Below are 6,215 nucleotides of genomic sequence, written 5' to 3' on the forward strand. Positions count from 1 at the left end.
TTGGTAGACTCTGAATAAAGTGGATTATTCTCCATAATTTGGCTCCGTTTCATCCAATCAGTTGAAAGCCTAAAGAGCAAAAACTGAGGTCATTCCCAATGAAGAAATTATCCTCAGGAGTACAGAAACCTTGCTTGAGTTTCCAGCCTGCTGCCCTGTGGAGCTCTGACTCAAGCCTGCAACGTCAGCTCATCAGAATTCTACCTGCCAGCCTGTCCTATGGATTTTAGGCTTGCTCGCTCCCACAGTAGTGTGAGCCAATTCCATAAAACCTGTCTCTAAAATATCTGTAGATCAGAGTTCTCCAGTGGAGCAGTTTGTTAAGGATCCAGCATTGTTACTGCAGTGGCTTGAGTTGCTGCTGGGGCTGGGGCTCAGTCCCTGACCCAGAAACTTCTATATGCCTCAGGCATGGCCAAAAAGAAAAAAAAAAAAAAAGGAAAAAAAATCTGTATCTATATCCATATTCACATTTCCATGTCTCTACATATTGGTTGCATGTCTATGGAGAACTCTAATACAGATGGAGAAACTCAGGCTTCCATGGACTAACCCATCCAAGATTTTACAGGTGATAAGTAGTAAGTGGTAGAAGCAGTGCTTGGGGGAAGTCTGTTCTCATAAAAAGATGAGCCCGCTTCTGCTCAAGGATAGAATTTCTAACAACGATTTACTCATGCTTTTGGCTTAAGGAGGAGAAAGATCATTTGGGTTTGAGTCTTGAGAGAGAGATTCACAAGAGTATAACAAACACCTTTCTCTTCTCTTAAAGATGCAGGGATTTGGTCCCCACAGAGATGTGTATATTAAATTTTTTTTGGCTGTGCCCATGGCATACAGAAATTCTTGGGCCAGGGATTCAAGCTGTACCACAGGAGTGACCAAGCTGCTTCAGTGACACAGCTGGATCCTTAATCCACTGTTCCACAAGGGAACTCCCAAAGTGTATATAAAATTGATGAAGCCATTTTAAGATAGGAAAGCGTAGCCCCCAGAGGTGGAGCTCAGTACAGTCTAGAGGATGAAGGAAGTGTGTACCTCCAGGTCCCAGAACTGCATGAAGGTTAATGATGCAGCAAGGTGCCATCTTCCCTGGACCATATTTACTGGGAACAGTTAGAGCTGAGTGTATTTGGGGCCTGGGACCAAAGGGAGAATTTCTCTTATGAAATAGCAATTTCTGGGATATTCTTATCTAAAAAGCTATACCCAAGTAATGGGATATTAGGGCTGATTGTTTGCACAAATGGCCATAATAATTTCTCTTTCTGCCCTTGAGTAGTCCCTTCTTTCACTGACTCTGGGCTTGGCCATACAAGTTGCTTTGGTCAATGGAATACAATCAAAGATTTGAAAAGTAGTTGAACATTGGGACTTATTCTCTCTCTCTGTTTTTGTGGAACCGTTTGAAGATGTCCAGGTTAGCCTACTGGAGGCTGAGAGGCCACATGGAGAGGAGATGAGCCATCCCAGCTGTGGGTCCCTAGATGAACCAGTCTGCCAACCACTAGACTGGTTGTGAGTGAGGCCCTCTTCCTCTTGACCTCAGCACATGAGATTATCCAACAATTATCATATGAGCCAATCTAGAAGAAAACTTCCAGCTTACTCACAGATTGTGAGGTAAATAAAACAGTTATAGTTTTAAGCTACTTCATTTCAGGGAAGTTTGTTATGCAGAATAAACTAACTGGTAGATACTAGTATTTCTCAATAAATAAAGACATCATTTCCTCCTAATAAGATTTTAAAACAGGTCTATCAGCTTAGATAGATTCAACATATGCGTGACTGTTAATCTTATGAAAGGAACTCGAATTGATTTCTTTTCTTTATATGATTTATGATTTATCCTTCAGAAATCCAGTTGTTACAACATACCAATATCAAAGCATAGTAACATTCTCTAAAGTCAAAATTCAACAATTAAGCAATTTCATAGTGAATTTTAGAGTTTCCTTTGTATCTTGATAGTGTGATGAAAGGCCATAGTGATATCAATATTAATAATGTTTAGAATTTACATAATATTTTACATTTCCAAAAATATCCATCTGTTGTTAATTAGGCAATTCCAGAAGTATTTTTTGCAAATGGAAAAGTAGATATTCTAATATGCCACCAGGGTTTCTAGCGGCTCTTATTGCCTGTTTGGTTTGTTATTTATCCACAGCATCTAGAACCTGGAACACAGTAAATGCTCAAAAAATATTTGTTTTTGTTTGTTTGTTTGTTTTTTAGGTCCCTACCTGTGGCATACAGAGGTTCCTAGGCTAGGGGTTGAAGTGGAGTTAGAGCTGCCAGCCTACACCACAGCCACCGCAACGTCAGATCCTAGCCGTGTCTGCGACCTACACCACAGCTCATGGCAGCGCTGGATCTGTAACCCACTGGGCGAGGCCAGGCATCGAACCTGCAACCTCATGGTTCCTAGTCAGGTTTGTTTCTGCTGCCCCACGACAGGAACTCCATGTTTAATGAGTGAACGAATGAGTGATTATGGATCCAAAAGACTTGGTTAAGTGTATAGCTGCCTTTTGGATAGTGTAAAACATTTTTTTTCTTGTTTTCCATTCTCAGTCAAATGGATTACTGCCTTCATTCTACTTAATTATCTTTCCCGAAAGATTACTAATGTTAAAAGTGTTTAAATAACTCCTTTTTAGAAGTAATATGTTAATCTTCCTTCAGTTCTACAAAACATCAATCATTTTCAGAGTTCCAGACTGCCACTGTTTTACCTCTATTGTATTATCTCTATTTGTATTTCTTTTAATGTAATGTGGAAAAGAGTCCTCCTAGACCTGTAGTAACTGATAAGGCATTTGTTATGCAATCTGGAGGCATTAACCACCATGGTGAGCAGAGTCATCTTCATTTGAATGGATGCCAATCACCTTCTCAAGCTTGTGCTGTTACATTAAGGAAAAGTATTGAGAAAACCTGGAAAAGTTTGGGTTGTGGTTTAACCAGAAATTATTTTTTTAAAGGCTGTTGAATTCTACCTGTGATAGCAGTACAGCTGAATCCTTAGCCCTGCCTGTGCATCTGAATCACTCTGGGCATTGAAAAATATTCTGAATATTCTGTATGGTATATGCAGATGAATATATGGGGACTCTGGACTCTGCTTTAGGAGTTCCCTGGTGGCTCAGTGGGTTAAGGATCTGGCATTGTCACTGCTGTGGCTGGGGTGGCTGCTGTGGTGTAGGTTTGATTCCTGACCATGATTCCTTTGCATGCACTACCAAAACAAAACAAAACAAAAAACAAAACAAACAAAAAATTTAAAAAATAAAGTCTATTGATAGAAAGAAAGAAAAACCCAACACACACACACACACACACACACACACACAGATTATTGATGCCTGGTTCCCAGACCAAATGAATTAGAATTTCTGAGGCCAGGGCCTGGGCATCTGGATTTTTTAAAGTTCCCTAGAGGCTACTAATGTGTGACGAGATTTGTGAAGAATTGCCTTAAAGTACTACAGCTTCTCTGGCTAATGCAAGTAGCCCCTTGATTGCAAATGGACAAAGACACTTGATTTTGCTTTAAACTGTCTATGAGATGTTGAGAGGAAATGATGTATAGAGGTATTACAGGTCCAGAATTGAGCTCATGTCTGGAAATAGGGAAGCACTATTAAGAGATGCATTTATCACTATTGTGCTTACATGCCAATCGTCTAAGAAAGCACCACTGAAATCAGCAATCTCCTTATTTTATTAGAACTTCAGCTGCCTGTTGGTACAAGATAATGGGCTTGAATTTAGCAACTGTGAGCAGGATGGTTCAAGGAGACAGTCCCCCTCCCCCCTACACATGTACAGTGAGATAGTCTGGGGGTTGGCTCAGAGTCCTAATTACATTAATAACTGAGCATCCTTCACAATAAACTGTAGGCAGGATCATAATTAATGAGCTCAATTCATCGGAAGCAGAGTCTACCTACTGTGCAAGAGGGACGCGTATCAATCAAGCTGAGTGAAACGTGGGCCTGCAGAATGTGTTCTATTAATGCCTTTTAACGTCTTTTATCAGAGGCTTTCAGAGCACTTTATAAACATTAACCCTCACTGCGCTCTTGGGAAAGTTACTGATAACACGCCGGCTATCAAGCCAGCAAGCATTAGCCTTGGATCAGTCACTCCAGGAGATCTGGCTGGTCAGCAGCTGGCTGGGGTCCAGGGATCCTTCTGGCTCTATTCACAGTCCAGGGGTGGGGTAAGGGAGGGGCGAGGATGTGGGTGGGGTGGAGGAGGGGCGGGGATGGAGTTGGGGGTGGGGTGACGGGAGGGGCAGGCGGGAGGCCTGTGGGCTGTGGGGGGAAGAGGAAGAGTTCCTGGTCCAAGTTCTGACTCACATGGGGACCTGAGGCAAATCTCAGATTTCAGTGTCTCCCTTGAGAAATAAAGATGGTCTCTTCTTCACTTTCAAAGGACTGTTCTGGACGGATCCTTTGTCTGTTTTAGGGGCTCTGCTTGCTCTTTGGAACCCTGAACTGTGGGGTCCTCCCCAGGCAACATAATATAGAGTACAGAGCAAAGAGTGAGAGAGACCTGAGTCCAGTTTCCAGCTGTGTGACTGTGAGTTCCCTGGGCTGGAGTCTCCCCAGGCCCTCAGACAGGTTTACAGCATCGTACGTCCCAGAGGACCCAGAGGACCACTGTGAAGATTAAGTTAATGGAGGCTTATGATCCTCCTTAGGATTCTGCCTGCACTTTTACATGCTGCGGACTGCTTCACACAGTCAAGCGCACGCTTCCAGTAAAGACGACTATTACGTCTGTTAGGGTTTCCCAGATGAACTGAGGGTAAGAATAGAGCAGGGATACCAGTTAGGAGACCATTCTGGAATCCAGCCAAGGGGGCATGAAGGTCTAGTTCAGAGGAGTGTGTGGGCCCGGGATCTACTCAAGACACTGTGCATTGCTTTGCCTGCAGTTTAAATTTGTGCTGGAGCCCCTGGTGGTCTTTTTTTTGTCTCCTGTTTCTGTCCCATCCAGGAACTCCCCAGTGTTTTCACTTCCAAATCCTGTTGTCACAAGGTACTACAAACCAGGGGTTTAAGACAATGGAAATGCCCTGGAGGCTAGAAGTCTGAACTCAAGTCTCCCTCTGAGCTTTAGGGAAGAATCTGTTCCTGGCTTCTGATGGTTTCTGGGAATTCCTGACGTTCCTTGTAGATACACCCTTCCAGTCTCTGCCTCTGTATTCACATTCGGTTGGTTCTTTCTTGTGTCTCTCTGTGAAATTTCTCTTGGTTTATTAGGATACCAGTCTGTGGATTAGGACCTAATCCAGTAGCCTCATGTTAACTTGACATCTTTGAAGACTATGTCCAAATCAGGTCATGTCCACAGGGATGGCTTCTGGGAACACGTCCTTCAGGAGACACAGTTCACTCTATCACACACCTTTAGAGGTTTCAGTTATAGCACAGATCATTCAGGAGTTATCAGTGTTGTGTCACTTTTATGAATTTTATTGCTCTCACCCCTCCGTGACTTCTTCCTTCCAAGCAGCAGGGAAGGAGGGTCTTAGGCTGGATGACTCAACTTCCCACAGGAAGGGAGTGAGCCAAACGTTTGAGCCTCAAAGGGGCTCTGAAAATCTGGATCAGCTTCCAACAGGCTTTGGAGGGAGAGACAAAAACACCCTAACCAGCCCTTCCTGGCAAACTCCAGCTGATGACTCCTTGCTACTTATTAGGGCTTTGGGGGCATTAAAACTGATGTCTTATCATCTAACAACAGATGTTGTTCCTGGTGCTTCTAGGAGTAACTTATCACATTTGCCAATGTTAAATACACACGTTTACAACAAATACAATTCAGATGCACGCTTTTAGAGCAAATAAAATTTACAAGTGGACATTAAAGAGCATACTCACTCCCAGAACATATATTACCAATGATTGTCAATTCATTTGAATATTTGAATATTCAAATAAATAAACAAATATTCAAATCATTTTTCCAAGTACACAGATCAGACTACCATTAAAATATTTCTTTTTCACATGCTATCAATGACCTCCCAAATGGGCAGAGCGTTAGAAAAATTATAAAATTTCTTCTCAGGAGTCCCCATCGTGGCGCAGTGGTTAATGGGAATCTGACTAGGAACCATGAGGTTGCGGGTTCGGTCCCTGCCCTTGTTCAGTGGGTTACCGATCCTGCGTTGTGGTGAGCTGTGGTGTACGTTG

Source organism: Phacochoerus africanus, chromosome 2, assembly GCF_016906955.1.
Source record: "Phacochoerus africanus isolate WHEZ1 chromosome 2, ROS_Pafr_v1, whole genome shotgun sequence".
Lineage (NCBI taxonomy): Eukaryota > Metazoa > Chordata > Mammalia > Artiodactyla > Suidae > Phacochoerus > Phacochoerus africanus.